The 19,343-nt window shown below is 40.6% G+C and overlaps 1 long non-coding RNA gene across 1 annotated transcript in view; it reads left to right on the top strand.

Annotated features, from left to right (window-relative positions):
- LOC140205547 (uncharacterized) overlaps positions 1 to 19,343 on the top strand; it is a 276,487-nt gene that overhangs the window by 111,292 nt on the left and 145,852 nt on the right. The gene's annotated exons all lie outside the window — the stretch shown is intronic.

Below are 19,343 nucleotides of genomic sequence, written 5' to 3'. Positions count from 1 at the left end.
AACGTTTTTACAATACCATGTTTTTCGATCTTTCTATCCTTCCTGCGCATGCTCAGAACTCTCTCCAATCACGTTCTTACACGTCACGTCACCGCACTTATCAGGAGGCAATATTGTGCCATCAGCAAAAGGGCTTATTCCCATGAGTCTTGAGTAACACGACTGGAGAGCGATGTACTCTCAGATCTGTACTTCCACAGCAATGCATGCTGAGTGGCGTGCTACAGGTATCAAGGCAAGAGCCTGAACTTTTTAGAATTTATATAATTGTTTTGGGTGAAGGAACAGAAAGTTTTGTTGCTGGTTTTTCTGATGACTCAATGTTACACAGAAATATAGAAAGGTTGAATAAGTGAGCAAATCGATTATAATGTGGAAAAATGTGAATTTGTCCAAAAATGATGAATATTATTAAAATAGTGAGAGATTACAGAACTCTGAGATGTGGGTTTCCTGGCACAAGATGTATGAAAGGCTAGTCTGTACTTTGGAGAAGTAGCAGAAAACTTTATATCTCTGGCAACTGAATGCAAAAGTAAGGGGTCTTTGTTTCAGTTTTATGGGGCATTGGTGAGACCACACCTGAAGAGTAATGTACAGAATTGGTCTTGTTGTGTAATGAAGGATGTAAATGTGTTGAAAGCAGTTCAATGGTTTACTTGGTTAGGATCTGGAATGGGCACCTTGTCTAATGAAGAATAGATGAGAAGGTTAGGTTTGTACCCACTGCCATCTAGGGAGAGGTAACCTGACTAAAGTATAGAAAATGCTGAGATGTTTTGATAGGGTGGATGTGGTGAGGATATTTCTTAAAAAGGGAAGCATCGGTGTCGTAATTTTCTATACCAGGTGACCTCACAGAAACTTCAACTTTGAATTTCTTTCCATAAATACTACCTTATGTGCTGTGTTACATTTTCTATTTTATTTCAGAACTAAATAGGCAGTGGTCCAGCAGTTTGGTGACCAGTGTTATGACCTCCTGAATACAGGAGAGTAGGTTGACTGATACTGAGTCATTGATTTCTCCTCTCTTCGTCTGTGTTAGCTCACCGCACAATCTAGGCAAGACACTGCTCATAGTGAAGGGAGGTACGAGTAGGGGAACCTATCTTTGCTGCTGTAGAAGAGAAACAAACCGCCTGAACCATTTCTCTGCTTCTGTGGGAGAATCATCTGCATGCACACAGCTTCTCTTTGCTCATGCAGGAGGGCAGTCCGCAGCCACGCTGTTCGCTGTCCGCAGAAAAGATCTGCATATGTGCACTGTACTTTGTAGATCTGTGAGTAGTGTCCACTCAGGGTAGCAGCTATCTCACAAAGTAGCATCTCATTGCTCATGAATAGCACACTTTCATTCAGGGAGCATATCAAGGTGCAACTTGCTGATGTGCTGCTGTTTCTCAGGAGCTTCAAGCTTCTCTTATGTGGCAGCAGGTAGTTCCACTACTGTGTAACCTCAGCAATGTACATTCAGTCCTGTAGCCATTGTTTCTGCTGGGAGCTGTGGGTTTCCCTGACAACTCCATCATGGGCACTCGCCCCCCCCCCCCAGCATCAAGGACACCTTCAAAAGTCGATGACTCAGGAAGGCGGGATCGATCATTAAGGACTTCCATCACCCTTGGCATGCCCGCTTCTCATAGCCACCATCTAGGGGGAGGTACAAAAGCCTGAAACACACACTCAAGGTTTCAGAAACAGCTTCTTTCCCTCCACTATCAGATTTCTGAATGGACGATGAACCGTGAATACCACCTCACTTATTTTTTTCTTTTTGCACTACTTAATTAATTTATATTTTTATGCAATCTACTTATTGTAATTTATAGGTTTTTAAAATTATTCTTCTGTATTGTGCTGTACTGCTGCTATAAAACAATAAATTTCCTAACCTATGCCAGCAATATTAAACCTGATTCTGATCTGTTGGTAGGATAATTGCCACCTATAAATGGTTTTTAGCATAGAAGGGTGACAGAAGGAGCATAGAAAGTCAACAGGCATGTGAAAGGGAATAGATTACAAGGGAATATGTTTGGACATGAAACTGATGGGAAATATGGTATCCTTCAATGTCCTGAGATAATGTAGAATAGAATATTTACATTTTTATTGATCCTGTAATGTCACTTTTGCAGTAACTAAGACCTGGTCCTAAGTTATGAAGGCTAAAGTGGCAGCAAGACATTGTACAGTGTCAGCAAGGTCATCAAAAATGTTCCCTGCCAATGAGGTGGATGTAGAAAAAATGAAAAGCGGTGAAATTGCCAGGATTTGCTTGCTTTCAAAATTGTCAAGGACTTTGAAAGCTTCAGTCATATCTAAGAAGCATTTAAAATTGAAAATAATAAATTCATAAAGATGTAAAAACTCTTTGAAAATTAATTGAAACATTGAAGAAGTTTCTAATTAAATTATGAAAGAAAAACATGATTAACTAAAGAATGTAAAATGCTGTATATGTATTCTTTGCCTTAACAGCTCTTCCTGTCCCTTTCAATGAAGAGCCTCAATGTTCTCGTCTGGTGCAGGCTCTGTAGACGGATAGCCCAATATTACCACTAGGGAGGTCCATACTCTTATGCTCCAACACTGTGTACTCTGTGAGCTTGGACATGGAAACCACTGTTAGTACACTTATTATCAAAATATGTATACAGAATACAACTCTGACATTCTTCCTCCCACAAGTCATGAAACAACAAAACACCATGGAACCCCTTCCTTGAGAAACATCAAACTCACAGCACACACACAAAAGAAAAAAAATGCAAAAAGAGAGTGAACAACATGTTGAATAGTAACATCAAACCATGTGTCCAGGAGTCAACACGCACAAAATGCTGGAGGAAACCAGCAGGTCAGGCAGCATCTATGGAAAGGAGTAAAAAGTCAACGTTCTGGGCCAAGAACCTTCATCAGGATTGGAAAAAAAGATGGTAAGAAAGTGGGATATTCATTTTAGTTCAGTTCAGCATCGTTAGCAGACTACAGGCTGCAGAGTCAGTCTTCACCGAAGTGCCCCAGTCCTCACCGACTGAACGCTCTGATCAAATCGCTCAAAAAAACCTGCAGATGCTGGAAATCTGAGCAACACACACAAAATGCTGAAGGAACTCAGCAGGCCAGGCAGCATCTATGGAAAAAAGTACAGTTGATTTTTCGGGCCAAAAACCTTCGACAGGACTGATCACAAGCCTCCAAGCCTCACCTGCATAATATCTTAGTATCTTAGTATCGAATCAATTATTTGTGATAAACAGCATTTGAGTGAGTGTGTGTGTGTGTGTGTGTGTGTGTGTGTGTGTGTCTTCACTACAGCAAGGAAATAACATGTTAACAATTTTGCATATTGTAGGCTGAACTTTTTGCATTCAAGAACCTTAGCAACATTGTGGTCATATGATCATGGAAATAAAATTTCCCTTTAAACAAGATATACTTTTCCTGTCTTTTTAAAGAAAACTCTTGCAGAGTAATAAATAACCCACACCTGGGTTTTCAAATCTTTAAGAAATGAGTTTCTGCAGTAGAGCTATATGGTAACTCCCCCCCCCCACCCACCCCCAATAATACAAGAAGATGCATCTGACAGGAAAAAAGATTTCCTTTCCTTTTGAAGGCCTAAGAGGCTGATGTTTTCCGCTGGGTCCCATTCAATTCACTTTTCTCAGTACAGCTATGGAATTGACATATCCATCTTTATGCATTGTAAAAGCCTATCATGCATCCACCAAGACAACAGACAGGCAGTAAAGCACAGTGATCTCATTTTAACTTCACTATTGTGTATAAATGTCCAAATAAGTAAGAAGTATCATTGATCTGCCTAGACTCCATAATGGTATCTTTGTCCTTGTAAAAACCACTCACAATGGACTACATTGCACTAAAATCAATTGAAAACAGCTGTCACTTTTACTAAGGACCTAATTTAAAAGAAATTTGGCTTTATTCTCAATGCAAAAAACTATGAACTCTTGCTGGAAACGTTTAGCAGATCATACAGCATTGGTGGAAAGATTAGCAAAGTTTTAAGTCCAGTTCCTTTTCTGAGTACAGGATCATTTACTGTTTCGCTTTGCACCGATGCTGACTGACCAGCTGTGTGTTTGTAGCATTTTTTAAACATTTATTGCAGATTGTCATCATCTGCCATGATTTTTCTTTTTCTTTAAAGTCCAGACTTGTATTGGACGAATCAAGCAAAATACCTCATCACTGAGGGGCAAAGTGGACCAATAGGAACTGGGAAATTAAGTTACATCAACACTTCTAAATAATGCAATGAGTGGAGCTACTGCCTCTTGGCTCAAGCAACTCAGGTTCAATACTGACCCTTGATGTTATCTATGTGGAGTTTGCATCTTCTCCCTGTAACCATCTGGGTTTCCTCTGATTTTTTCAGTTTCCTTCCACATCCAGAAATGTGTGGGCTGAATGTGGATGTGGATGTGGATGTGTGAATTGACCGCTACATTACCCAATCCCAATGAAGGATCTCTGCCCGAAACGTCAGTTGTTTATTCCTTTTCATGGTTGCTGTCTGACCTGCTGAGTTCTTCCAGTATTTTTTATGTTTTACTCTGAACTTGTATCATATGCAGAATCTCTTGTGTTACTAAATTGCCCCAGTGTGGGTATGGGTAGAGGAATCAGGGGAGAAATGATGGGACTACCGGGTTCCACGGTGAATTGGACAATTGAGTACAAAATTGGCTTGGGGGTAGGAGTCAAGTGGAGGGTTGTTCTTCACATTAGTGGCCTGTAACAAGTGGTGTGCTGCAGGGATTGCTACGGCATCCCCTGTTGTTTATATTTTATGTTAATGATTTGGATGAGTATGCACATGGCAAAAGCTTTCCTTATGTCACTATCAACCTCTGACGCCACTTTCAATGAATTATGGACCTGTATTCCAAGATCCCTTTGTTCTAATGCACTCCTCAGTGCCCTAACATTCATTGTGTTAGACCTACCCTGGTTGGTCCTTTCCACAGTGCAACACCACACACTTGTCTGCATTACATTCCATCTGCATTTTTCAGCCCATTCTTCCAGTTGGTCCAAATCCCACTGTAAGCCACAATAGTCTTCCTTGCTGTCTACAAGTCCCTCAATCTTGCTGTCATCCTCAGATTTGCTGATCCAGTTAACCGCATTATCATCCAGATCATTGATGTAGATGACAAACAGCAATGGACCCAGTACCAATCCCTGCAGCAGTACACTTGTCACAAGCTTTCAGTCAGAGAGGTAACCATCTACTACCACTCTCTGGCTCCTCACACAAAACCAATATCTAATCCACTTTACTATCTCATCTTGAATGCCAAGTGACTGAACACTCTTGACCAACCTCCCATGAGGGACCTTGTCAAACACATTGCTAAAGTTCATATAAACAACATCCACTGCCTTGCCTTCATCAACTTTCCCGGTAAACTTCCTCAAAATACTTTATAAGATTGGTTAGGTATGAACTACCATGCATGAAGCTCTGGGGACTATTCTTAATCTGTCCATGTCTATTCAAATACTCACATGGAATCACTTAGGATACTTTCCAATAACCTTCCTACTACTGATGTCAGGTTCACTAGCCTATAATTTCTAGGCATGATTACTAAATTTGTAGATGATGTCAAAACTGGTGGCAGAGTGGGTAGTGAAGTAGGTTGTCTAAGATTGCAACAGGATTCGGATCAACTGGGAGAATGGACAAAGAAACATAACAAAGGCAAGTACAAAATAGTGCATTGTGGGTAGTAAAGCAGGGCAAGATAAACACAGTGAATGGCAGGGCCCTGGAGAATGTTGTAGAGTAGAGGCACCTAAGGGTACAAGTAGAGACACAGTTAGATAGTGGTGAAGAAGGCGTATGTCACCTTCCCTTCATTGGTTGTGACACTGAGTACAAGAGTTGAACCAACATGTTCTAACTATACAAGATATTGTTGAGACTACACGTGGAGTGTTGCATACTTTTCTGGTCACCATTCTCTAGGAAAGGTCCCATTAAGTCTGAGTTGGTGCAATAAAAAGATTTTGAGGATATTTCTATTGATGAGACAGAAGTACCTGTGTTAAGAATGACGACTGGATAAGCTGGAAATGTTTTCATTGAAATGAAGGGGGCTGAGAGATTACCTCCATTATCATAATCATCATCATTATGTACCATGGGTTTATGACATGGGTGATCATGGTCTTATCCATGATCAAAGTTGTTCTTGGCATTTTTTTTCTACAGGTGTGGTTTGCCATTTCCTTCTTCTGGGTAATGTGTTTACAAGATGGGTGACCCCAGCCGTTATCAATACTCTTCAGAGATTGTCTGCCTGGCATCAGTGTTTGCATAATCAGGTCTTGTGATAGGCACCAGTTGCTCGTACGACCATCCACCAACTGCTCCCATGGCTTTGTGTGATCAGGGGGCGAGGCAGGTGCTACACTTTGCCTTACAGAGGTTTATAAAAGTATGATGGGAATAGTTAAAGTAGATGATAACAGTCCTTTTTCCAGAGTGGTGACTGTGAACTTAGAGTTCATGGGTGTAAATGGATGTGGAACCTGAGAGGCAAGTGTTTGATACTGAGGGTGTGGTAGATACATGGGGAGTGCGCTACTGGAGGATGTGGTAGAGGCAAGACCAATTGCAAGGATAGGTGCATTGTTGGGAAAAGTTTAGAGGGGTATGGACAAATACGGGGAAATGGGACTAGCACAGGTAGACAACTTGGTTGGCATGGACAAGTTGGGCTGAAGAATCTCTTTCTCTGCTGTATAATTGAATAACTAATAAAATGAGTAAAGGTAGGATTGCCAATATAATGTGTATTTGATGGTCAATGAAAACTTGGTGGGCAGAAGGACATGTTACCATGCTGTACTTCCCTATGACAGTAAAGGTGACATCTTCCAGAAAGCATTGAAACTTGAAAAATAAGTTTTTTAGAATAAAATGGGGGAACAGTTGAAGAACAATCAGTTTGGAGTAAATAAAGAAACACCCAGTGGTTCCTGTGATATCCATCTTGGTTATTACCTGATATATTATTCTTGCTGAGCATCCTTTACTGTATATAGACCCAGGCCATTGTGAAACTGGAAACTTATAACACTGATGAAGGCTGTTCGGCTAACACAGGGGTCCCCAACCTTTTCTGCACTGCGGACCGGTTTAATATTGACAATATTCTTGTGGTCCGGCCGACCCGGGGAGAGGGGGGGTGTAGGGTTGCCAACAGACAAGAGTAGCAGTCAAATACATTTTGTTTACCCTGAGAAAAACTGCCGTGACCATGAAACCTTGCGCAGGCACCAGTGCGCATACGTGATTTGCGCATGAGTGTACGTGCCGATTTTTTTCTACAAATCGTTTTTGGTGATTCTGTTCAGTGGGGGGGGGGATGTTAATCCCGACCGGGATATTGGTGATAAGTGGCTAATACACTCAATTTTGTTTCTGAAAGGGTTTATCTATCAAATTTAATATTAAACACAGAGCGTATATTTTCCTCGCATGAATATAGTGATAAGTCAATTATCGGGAGGACAGGGGAGATTGAAGTAAGTGTTGATCGAACTTCCAGCAGAAGTGGTAGAGGCAGGTTCGATAAGGGTGCAGCTGACACATATCGCCAAATCATACGTTTCCTCGTGGCCCGGTAGCACATGCTTTGCGGCCCAGTACCGGTCCGCGGCCCGGTGGTTGGGGACCGCTGGGCTAACATATCTATACAACCCAAAAATAGACCTTGGGGTGAATATTACTTCCTGGTTCCTGGAATATAATCATTTCTTCAATTCTTCATTTGCATGGTACTTTTATGAATGTGTTGAGTGTTTCTGCCTTCACCTACCTTTCTGGCAATAAGTTTCAGACTTGTAGCATTCTTTAGATAGAAACAAAAAACTTCATTTTACCAATCCTTTTACCAATTTATAGGTCCATGTTTTTGAGCGCACTACCAAGAAAAAAGGTAACACACAGAAAGCTAGAGGAACTCAGCAGGTCAGGCAGCATCTATTGAAAGGCACAGTCAATGTTTTGGACCAAGACCTTTCATCAAGACTCAAGTTAAAAAGACCTTTCCTGTGTATGTTGCTGTCTGAAACCAAACATTTGGGTTCACACGTACACATTGACCCACCCTGCTCCTTGGCGATCTTAATTTTTTGAATGCTTGTTTCCAAATCCCTTCATGCTTAAGTAAAAGTATTCGATAAATTCATGTTAAAAAAGAAACAATGTTTGCATGACAAGTATCAATGCGCTGGTTTTCAACACTCCATAGATTAATACTGAACAAGGTTAGCTGTCAAAGTCAAAAAGAAAGGATTATGCAGAGTTTTTGAATTGAAGAAAATAGAGGTGCATTTATTTGCATTGTAAAAATGTCTGTGGATCTTGGATTAGACCTAAAGCTAATGTGCCGTGGCAGGCTCCGTAATCCAGTACAGTGTTTGTGTGACCATCGTGGATTAGGACATGCGTTATCAATATGTTATGTCCTCTGAGCTTCTGGGCATTTACACATTATGAACATATGCTGAAATAAGATCACTTATTAATCATAGTAACAACAATCAAGATGTTGCTGTTGAATCAGAAATCTTTTGTTCAGGACAGTTCCCATTCATCCACTTCCTGTTTCAGTCTTTTCTTGTGTCAGTTATTCTTCCCCTTCTTCAGTTCCTCCATCATAACCACCAATGAAAAACACTTCCACTGTTGATCCAGAAATAGCTTCAGGTGAAGAGTTTGCAGGTATAGACACCCAGCTACATCCTCCTTTTTTAACCTTCTTATCAGTATGTGTCAACTACTTCTGTTCTGCTTGGCACATTGTCATCTATTCTGGGAGAAATAAAATGTCTAATGCTTGTACGACAAGAACAACCATGTAGCCCAAAAAATTCTCTGCTCATCCACTGCAACACACACAAAATGTGGGCGGAACTCAGCAGGTCAGGCAGCATCTGTGGGAAAGAGTAAACAGTCGATGTTTCGGGCCGAGTCCATTCATCTGGACTGCATCACGGCATTAAACGATCTTGTATCTACTCTGGAGGCTCTGTAGCAGAGACAGTAAGCTCCTTTAAATTAATGGGAATTAACATATCAATTGACCCACCTTGGTTTCAGCACATAGATGTAATTACAAGGAAAGCATACCAGCATCTTTATTTTCTTAGGAGGTTAAGGACGCCCAGCTTGTTACTCTAAAGTTTGTCACTCTAACAAACATGTACAGATATACCGTTAAAAATATTCTGATATATTACAGATCTTATCATGGTCTGGTACAGTAATTTGAAAGTGCAGGAACAGAAAAAGCTGCCGAGCAGAGTGTGCTCCACCCAGTGCATTACAGGCACATTCCTCCCCACCATCAGAGGTATCTGCAGGTAGCACTGCCTCAGGGAGGCAACATTCATCATCAAAGATGCCCACCATTTGAGCCATGCCATCTTTTCACAGAGACTGTAAGACAGGAGATATAGAAAAATGAAGTCTCACCCCAGCACCCCAGATTAAGATGGTGTTAATGAACCACAGTGATGACAGGCTGGCAGCAAACAAAACTATTAGCTACTTTATTAATCACACTTTTTCTCAGGAACAATCACTGGCCTGTAACTTACCTCATGGGGTTAAGCTTCTGAACTGCCTGTACAGCCTAGTATTTTAGTGATGTGAACGGAAGTCCTAAAGGTACGAGATGGTTGTGGCATGGCGGGTATGGGCCGAATCGAGGCAATGGAGGCCAGGAAATGAGCCAAGGTTTGGCCAACACTGGAGTGGACTTGGAGGCGGTTCGAAGCAGCAGAACCAAGGCGAGGTAGAGTCGAGTCGTCAGGGTCCAGGCCTGAGAGCAAGGAACAAGCCGAGGTTTGAATGACTTAAACTGGGATTTTTCCCAGTGGTCTTTGTCGTGCTTCTTTAACTCTAGGTCCTGATGCTTTCAGTTTGTACATCACACCAGAACTGCACTCTCCTTGGCACCATTTGCAACATTCAGTCCATGATAATGAAGTATCAAGATTCATAATCTTCCCAGCAACAAACATCCAAGGGAACATCATTGTATTCTGAAAGGCAAGTTTTCATCACTTCTAACCAGGAAGCTTATTGTGGTCCAAATGCAAATATACATAATCTGTTCAAAGATGTTACTGCTTATCTTAAAGGTGCTAACTGTAGAGTTTAGAAGTGGACTTTGGAGGTTCACCAAGAGTCTTTAACACAGCAGGGTTTGAAATTGATTTGCAGTTGTTATTGGATGCTTTTGTTGAACATCACTTTTGCATAAATATTTCAGCAGACCACACTGCTGTGTGTGATCTTTAACATACTGAATTTCCTGCAAGAGTAGCATTGCGCATTTCTGGTGGTGTCACAAAAGAAATCTGGAAGGGGAAGATTTAATTGTTTGAGATGTCTGTATCAATGGACAATTTGTTTTTAAAACAGTCTAAGTTCAAAGCTAAATAGGAGGATATCTATTTCCAAAGCACTTGAAACTCATTAGAAATAGCTAATCAGCCCTCCGGTGAAGAATGATATCGTATCCGTTAAATAGGGGCCGTGGACAATTCTGATTTGATGGAGACGGACGTGAAGGTACAGAGGAACATCTGGAAAAATTTCTGAAACGCTCGTTCGCTGCTGTCGTTACTGCGTGGTCGGGAATCTTTCGGAGGGAAGGCCTCAAAATCCGCGGCTTTGCCTGCTGTTGGTGACCGAGATGGAGGTCGAATTGCTCGGATAGAGATGGTGCTCAGTACTTGGTGTTGGAGAGCTGATCAGAGCTTGAAGTTTTCGGATGACTCGGAGTCGGACCATGGTCGGGTATGGCAGGGAGAGTTTTTCTTCCTTCTCCCGTCTGCGTGAGATGTGGGACATTTGAGAGACTTTGAACTTTTACTGTGCTCATGGACTTCTTCATCAAGTTATGGTATTGTTGCACTGTTGTAACTATATGTTATAATTATGTGGTTTTGTTAGTTTCTTTCAGTCTTGGTCTGTCCTGAGTTTTGTGATATCACACCGGAGGAAATATTGTATGATTTCTTAATGCATGCATTACTAAATGACAATAAAAGAGGACTGCGAGTCTTCATAATCTAAAATCTAATCTAATCAGCTTTTTTCAGTTCTGAAATTTAATTAATACTGTGGAAGATAGAATGCAACTTTTATAATATTGTGGAGTTAAGTATAAGAAAATCTTATTATCCTTGACGTGGTATTTTTTGTTGTGGCATTGGCCTAGTGCATTGATTCATCAGTACTTTTACTTATTGTCTTTCACCTCAAGTTAAGTTCAGTCACCAAATATGAAAATAAAATACAAAATACGAAGTTTGTACATAAAGGTAATCAGGAGGAGCAAAATGCCTTAAAAATAAACCTTCGTGTACGTTTGTATTATAATACTTGCTGTGAATGGCAAAATGCTGATAAAGACTGTGATCACTGGCAAATGAACAAATAATTTAAATGTGCCTGCTGTTACACGATAATTCTACTGAAGAATATGCTGAAGTGATACCGTTATGAATTTTTTTTATTAATTGAGTATGATTATACATTGCAGCTCAGTTCACAGTGTTGTGCTGCTTGTCACAATACAACAAGATGTGTCTACAATATTTCATCTCTTAATGTTATGCTTGAAATAATAACAATAAATACATTTATGCAGTTGAATTGATGAGCAAATTTCCTGAAGAAATGAAAATTGGTGGAGATGTAAATGCAAAGAAGGTTGTAAAAAGATGCAGAAAGATTTAGATCAATTAGAAGGTTGGATGGAGCACTGGCCCATGGATTTTGATTTAGACAAGTGTGAAATAATGCACAGCAAATCAGAATCAGGTTTAGTATCACTGGCATATGTCCTGAAATTTGTTAACTTTACAGCAGCAATACAATGAAATACATGATAAATAAATAGAGAAAATAAGCTGAATTACAGTAAGTATATATCTGTCTATTAAATAGTTAAGTTAAAATAAGTATGCAAAAAAACAGAAATTTAAAAAAATAGGGAGGGAGTGTTTGTGTGTTCAATGTCCATTTTGAAATTAGATGGCAGAAGGGAAGAAGCTGTTCCTGAATCGCTGAGTATGTGCCTTCAGGATTCTGTTCCTCCTTCCTGATGGTAACAGTGAGAAGAGGGCGTTTAGTGAGTGGTGGGGGTACTTAATGATGGTTGTCTCCTTCTTAAAGTACCACTCCTTGAAGATGTCTTGGATACTATGGACACTGGTACCCATGGTGGAGCTGACTAATTTTACAAATTTCTGCGAGTTAGCTCGATCTTGTGCAGTGGCACCTTAGTACCAGATGGTGATACAGCCAGTCAGAATACCTTCCAATCTGCATTTGTAGAAGTTTTCAAGTGTTTTTGTTGACAAACCAAAGAGAGACCTGAAGGTGCAAGTTTGTAGCTCACTGATAATGAAGACACAGATGGAGAGGGTGGTGAGGAAGGCATTCAGCAAGCTTGCCTTCATTGGCCTTGGCAATGAGTAAAAGAATTGGGATATCATGTTGCAGCTGTATTATGCATTGCAAAACCGTATTTTGGAGTTTTGTGTACATCTCTGGTTATTATACAACAGGAAGAATGTAATAACTGTTGACAGTGTTGAAGAAATGATGTTGCCTGGCATGGAGGGCTTATTTATAGGAGAGATTGGATAGGCTGGATTTATTCTCAATAGAATGCAGGGAGTTGAGGGGAAACCTTATTGAGGTTTATAAAATTATGAGGGGCATAGATAAGGTAGGTAGTCAGAGTCTTTTTTCCGGGCTAGAGGAGTCTAAAACCAGAGGGCATAGGTGAGAAGAGAGAAACTTAAAGGAGATCCAAGGGGCAGGTATTTCATACAGAGTACAGAGTATAGTGGCTGTATGGATTGAGGAAATGCTAGAGGCAGTCACAATTCTAGCAGTTATAAAAGGCTTTTCAGTGTGTTCTTGGATAGGAAAGGAGTAGAGTAGAGGGCCTTATACAGGTAATTGGGTTACTGTATAAAGGTATCATAGTCAGCATGGTCATGTTGGGGTGTATGGCCCATTTCTGTGTTGTGCAAATCTCTGACTTTGAGAGCATTTGATAATACAAGATGGAGGCATTAGAAGAAAAAACAAAATTAATTTAATTTCTGCAGTGAAGTTCTGTTAATTTTTGATTTGCTTCATTCTTCATATACAGTCTCCAAAACTATTTTTAAGGAATAGTTATAAGTAAATGAAAAGAATGGTGTACAGTAGATAGATGATGAATCCATAGGATTCAAGTGTGGCCCCTTTGTTTAAACCGAGCTCCACTTTAAACAATCTAGACATGGCATATTTTACAATTGGAGTTTTCCCATTGGGAGTATCCTCAAGGATCTGAAATTTATTTTCACTAAATGTTTAATAAGATGTTTAGCAATCAGAAGATTTTCCATGTTGAATTCTTTTTATACTTGATTAAGCTTTCAGATTTTTAATGAAGTAAATATAAAACGATGCTGCCTGAATGAGAAGTTGGACAAACTTGGGTTATTTTCTATGGAGCAGCGGAGGCTCAGGGGAGAACTTATAGAGGTCTATAAGTTTATGAGAGGTATAGAAAGAGTAGACAGATTAATAATGCTATTACCGTGGCACAATATTGTGGGCCAAAAGACCTGCTCCTGTGCTGCTTTGATCTGTGTTGACTAAGATACTTTGGGGCATTTATAATGCAGACATCCCACCCTGCAAAAACTCATTTCAGGGAGATAGCACCAACAATTTGCAGGAGACTCCTGAAACTTCCAGGAGAGGTGGGATGTCTGCAATAGAGCAGCTCCTAAGCAGCTAGCCAGCTAGTTTAATTAATGTTAGCTATGCTAATGAATGAATGACACCTGTTAAACTCACCTCAACATGTCTTTTATAGTCATTTGGGCAATAGAAAAGTCACTGTTGCAAACAGCGCAGCGAGAAACACTGTCATTATTTTTGACCCCTATTAGGCAGGGGTACACTTTAGGGTAGTCTGGGGTGTTGTACATTTTATAGTTTCTTTTTCTGGAACACTCTGCCGTGGCGCGCTCGCTCTCTCACTCTTTCTTTCGTGCTCGCTCTCTCGCTCGCACTCTCTTCTCTCATGGTCGCTCTCGTGCTTGCTCTTTCTCACTCGCGCTCTCTCTCTCTCATGGTCACTCTCACTCTCGCTCGCACTCTGTCTCTCTCATGGTTGCTCTTGCGCTCGCTCGTGCTCTCTCATGCTCTCTCTCTCTTGTGGTCGCTCTCGCGCTTGCTCTCTCTTGCTCTCTCTCGCTCTCAAAAAAATTGATTTTAGGGATATTGTATATAATTTGCAGGCATCAGGGAGCCACTATTAATATGTAGGAGACTCCCAGAACTTCCGGGAGAGGTGGGATGTCTGATAATGGATCTAACCTTAAGGTAGTGATTCAATTGGTGGTCCCTTAAGGTTATTAGAGGCATGGGGTGGGGCAGGAAGGGTAGTAGAGATGAGCTCCCACTGTCTATTAAATGCTCTAAATGGCACGCATTTCAAATAACCTCTGACAAACAAGTCCAGCTCCTGGTTTTCGCATATGGCTTAGCCACAAAGCCTGACAGAACCACTTCTACTGACAGGAGAAGGGGCAGGGGCAGTTTACTGCCACCTTAAAACCAGTCACTCTGGACAGATGGGGCTCAACCGCCATGGTTGGCAGCTTATCCAGGTGAAGAGAAATTGTGATCTCAAATCTCCGCTGCCTTGGAGCTCATGGGGAAGTCTTCCCGAGTAAACCCAAGGAAAATTCTGGAGTTGGAGTCCCTAGGCAGTCCTATACTGGGTACAACACTGATTGGCAATTCCTGCAGCACTGCTGGTGCCAAATTGTATCAGTCTCTCCCATTCCTTTCGATCTGTCAACTGCATGGAGATGGGGAGAATGCTGGGTGGACAGCAGCTGGCTTTCCGTATCACACTGTCTTGGCTAGACAGCTTGGATGCAACATCTATGGTCGACTCTGAACAGTAGAGGGCCTCAATGATTACAACGATTCCCTTACTTGTTTTATACACACACTTCCACTATTGCATCCCATTGAAGTTGATGAACAGTAATGATAGGCAGAAAACAACACCAATATTTCAATAGATGAGCATTGTGTTTGCAAGTTTTAGTTAAAGTAGCCTACTAAGGAAAAGGCATGAAAATGCCAGTACTATTGAGGTACTTTTAACATCTCAGCTTAAACACACCAACATTGCCCCATAGTGCAAAATTAGTTCATTTATTGATTTTCCTGAAGTGATTTTTGAACTCCAAGTGAAAAGATGTTGGCTGTGAGTCAAATAGTTTCTTTGTGACTGTATGCACTTTTATATGCACGGTCCTCTTAGTTTGCCTTAAGAGAGAAGGAAACAAATATAGGTATTAATAAAACAGAAGAATATAGTTAAAATTAATCTGTGTAGTAATATTATTTATGCTCATTCTACAAGAACACATGTATCTGAAACACTACTCTAAATAGGTTTGGAAAGTTATTCAGCTCATAAGGAGGGTATTTGACCCATAGTGTCTGGGCTGACCATCAAGTCTTTAGCTGTGCTAATCACACTTACCATCACCTGGTCAGTATCCTACTTGTCAATTCGAGTGCTTGTCAAGTCATCCTTAAATGTCGTTGAGAGTAATTGTCTCCACATTTTCTCAAGCTGTGTGTTCCAGATTGCAACAACTCACTAGGTGAAAAAAGTTCTTCTATTTTAATGCACTCTGTTTTTGCTTTTTATGTGCAGTGCCATTTTGGATCACTATAAAGCTGTTTTTAAAATTGTAATTTGGTGCCTCTCCAGTATAGTGATTAACACTGCTATCACAAATTAGTTTAAGGCTTCTACATTTGATATTATTAAAAGGTAGCTCATAGATTTAAAAAAGTACTGAGATTTATGTACAGAAAGCCCTTAAAGGAAACAAAGTTTCTATATTTTTGTAAACATATTATCAGTGTCAGAGTGCAATAACTGGTAGTGTTTTTCCCTTTAATCACAAATGTCACATCATAATGTGTGCCTATAATCCAGTGTTAGTGGTGATGTGGCCATTTGATGGACATGTTAAACTGAAGGTTTTGGCAAAATTCAATGTTTGGATGTATGTTAAAAAGCAGCTGAGAAGAATGTGTACACAGGATGTTAATAAAGGGCACGGGCCTCATAACTTTATATTTCTTAACTGAATCTGGAAAGAGGAGGATCAGCATCTGGCTTCCTGCTTGATTTTGGTAGCTAGCTGTTCTCTTCTCATTCTGCTCTTTCCCACCCACCTCCCATGTCAGTCAGTCAGTCAGTGGGTGCCGTCCCGAATCCGAGGTTGGCGGCTACGCACCTCCATCTTCTTCGATCTTGCGACAGCACCGAGTACAGCCTCTCCTCCAGTTTGTTCTCGCTGGCCATCTTGGCACCCCCCACCGCCGCCCCCGCCGAACTCAAGCCCGAGGCCATGTTGGCCTCCAGCCGCGGCCGCTTCTTCAAGCTCGGCCCTTCCTTAGGCGGAGGCCTTGGGCAGGTCCAGGCACACGGTGCAGCACGCAAGTTCATCATATCTCTTCTAACTAAGTGCATAGTATGCACTTCCCATGACCCAGCTGCATAAAAGCATAGTGTCAGGACTGGATGATCTGTGGAGGCCCCAACAGCCATGGTATATCAGAATGTTTAATAAACATTATGGAAAGGAGGTCTGTATTGGAGTGAGCCTCAGACCTTGAACTTGGGGATCTGTCTTTCAGATGTGCCACTCTTGGCACAATGATTCCTGAGGCAAAATGAGTTTGTCAGCCAACTTCAATTTCCTGCTACCAATTTCACCAAAATGCTTATTCTAATTCATGTATTTCTTTGCTTTGATATGATAATTAGTTTTCCTATATTAGTAGCTGCATTTCAAAAAGCAAATTCTTTGGCTGCTAAGTTGTTGTAAGTTTAAAAAAAAGTGTAATTTTTATATATGCAGAATCTGTTAGAACATAAATCCTTTGACCAAGATGGGCCAAGTACATGTCATCTCTGACAGCAAGTAAAAATAATAAGAGCCTCACTATCACAGTTATTTAATTTTGATGAAAAGCAATGCAACTTGAAAAATTTGCATGTCTTTTGAAGCATTGTTTGTCATCTGTTTCACAAGGCATGGTTGATGTGGCCAGGATTACTTCATTTATCTCTGTGTGATCTGAAAATGAAACAAAAGTCAGAATCAGTATTCATGTGAGTAGGGGAGTCTTCCCTTAGTTAGAGTCATAGCCAGCATAAATATAGGTGTGTGCAGATGTTCTAGGCCAATCAACACAGTCACAGGACATTGCTACAAGTTTCCTCAGGGCAATGTCAAAGGTAATGCCTTCATCAATGATTTTCCTTCCATAACGATGTGAGGACATTTGCTGATATTGCATTGTGTTCAATTTAATTCACTAGTTATCTGCAACTGAACTAATACACAGCTGTAAAATTCAGAGACAAGTAACATTTTTACCAAAATGCCAGGCAATAACTATCCCTACCAAGACAGAGTCAGGGAGGGTCATTGCCGTACTGAATTGCCTACTATCAATACCCTGAAACTCAGCATTGATCTAAAAAAAAATGTTCTGTCCACATAAATGTCCTGCATTTTCCTGAGAAATTCCAACAATTCTGGTATTTCATCATGTGATGAAAGGAAAATTCAGGACTCCCTTTTAAGCAATCACGAAAATAGAAGAAGTACCAAGCTCCCAAAATTTCCTCACCACTGTAACTCCGACTATCCTGAGAGAATATCAACAACGTTGAAGTTGTTAGGGAATGGGACAGCGGCTTCAGGTTAGGGGCACAGGTTAAATGGCTGTCAAGGTGTCTCTGCCTGTTTGTTGATCAAAAGGCCTTGTGCTGCATGGGTTTCTTGAATTAAGTCAAAGCAGGCTTTGTTGAGGAGGTCTCTGTCAGGGGATATGCTCATGTTAAGAGCAGGTTTATTAGGTTGCTATTCCATCAGAAATTTCTGGGTCAACATTGTGGCCATAAGAATAGGTTAGGGGTCGTATTTTTTGGCACAAAATAAGTTACTTCCTGACTCCCAAATATTTTTCATTACCGTGAATGAGCACATCAGACATGTGAGGGGATACTCTCCAATTATCTGCATGAGTGCAACTCCAAAGCATCCTAGAATTCATCTAGGAAAAAAAAGTAGGCCCTATGTTCTTCCCTTAATGTAGTAAATCACCCTCTTGAACCAAAAATGTCCCAGTAGTATTGACATTCCCATTATATATGTGGCAGGATATTCTAAAGCTCCATCAAGTGACGCTGAGAACATCCCGGCATTTTTCCAGTCAAGATGGCAAATGGCTTGGAGGGCTACTTGCAGCTGCTGGTGTTCCTCTGTTCTGAGTATCCACATTCTCCTTGCTGGCAGGAGCCACAAATTTAAAGAGGAATCTGTTTAGCTGAGGTTTGGAAAGATACCTTGTGGCTGGCATATGGAGCAGCTATGATGTATTCTGAAGGGAATTAATGATTACAAAGTTCTGAGGTGTTCAAAGGTGAGTCATTCAACATGAAGTATTTTGATGCAAACCTGTGGTTATAGCTGCAGTATGTATAAGATTGGTCCAGCTCATTTCTGAACAGTGGTGAACCCTACCTTTTCCTCTAATAACTTAATCCTGGGCAGTTTGACAATGGGAGCACAAGAGACCTGCAGATGCTGGAAATCCAGAACAACACAAAATATTGGATAAACTCAACAGGCCAGATAGTATCTATGGAGAGGAATAAGTAGTTGACGTTTTGGGCCAAGATGCTCCATCAGAATTACTTGACAGCAAAAGTAGTTCCATTGAAAGAAAAGAAAAGGCCAGTAGCTGCCATTTGTTGGAGGTGGTCATAGTTTGGTACTTGAGTAACGCGAATATTGCTTTCCATTCTGACCCTGAAATAGCGCATGCATGCACAGCGCACAATACTTTATTATCTGAGCAAAGTTAATTAAATTACATCGTTGCTAGAACAATAAACATTTCTGACCTTCTGATAGAGAATTTCATAAGTAGAGCAGCTAAACATTTAGGCCATTGCCCCATTGCTTAGTATTTACACTTTCAAAGGTATGAAGATAATTAACTAATTCCTTTTAATTATTAGCCTGTTAACTCTAAACATCAGTGGTGTCCCTAGTTTTGCAACATTAACGCTGGCCTCAATTCTGTCAAATTAGAAAAGCGATAAAGTTCTGTGGTATTATTGTTTAATTACTGTTTCTAAGCTTGAACT

Source organism: Mobula birostris, chromosome 11, assembly GCF_030028105.1.
Source record: "Mobula birostris isolate sMobBir1 chromosome 11, sMobBir1.hap1, whole genome shotgun sequence".
Taxonomy (NCBI): Eukaryota; Metazoa; Chordata; class Chondrichthyes; order Myliobatiformes; family Myliobatidae; genus Mobula; species Mobula birostris.
The sequence above is the reverse complement of the archived record's forward strand: the minus strand, read 5'-3'. Positions and strand labels throughout refer to the sequence as shown.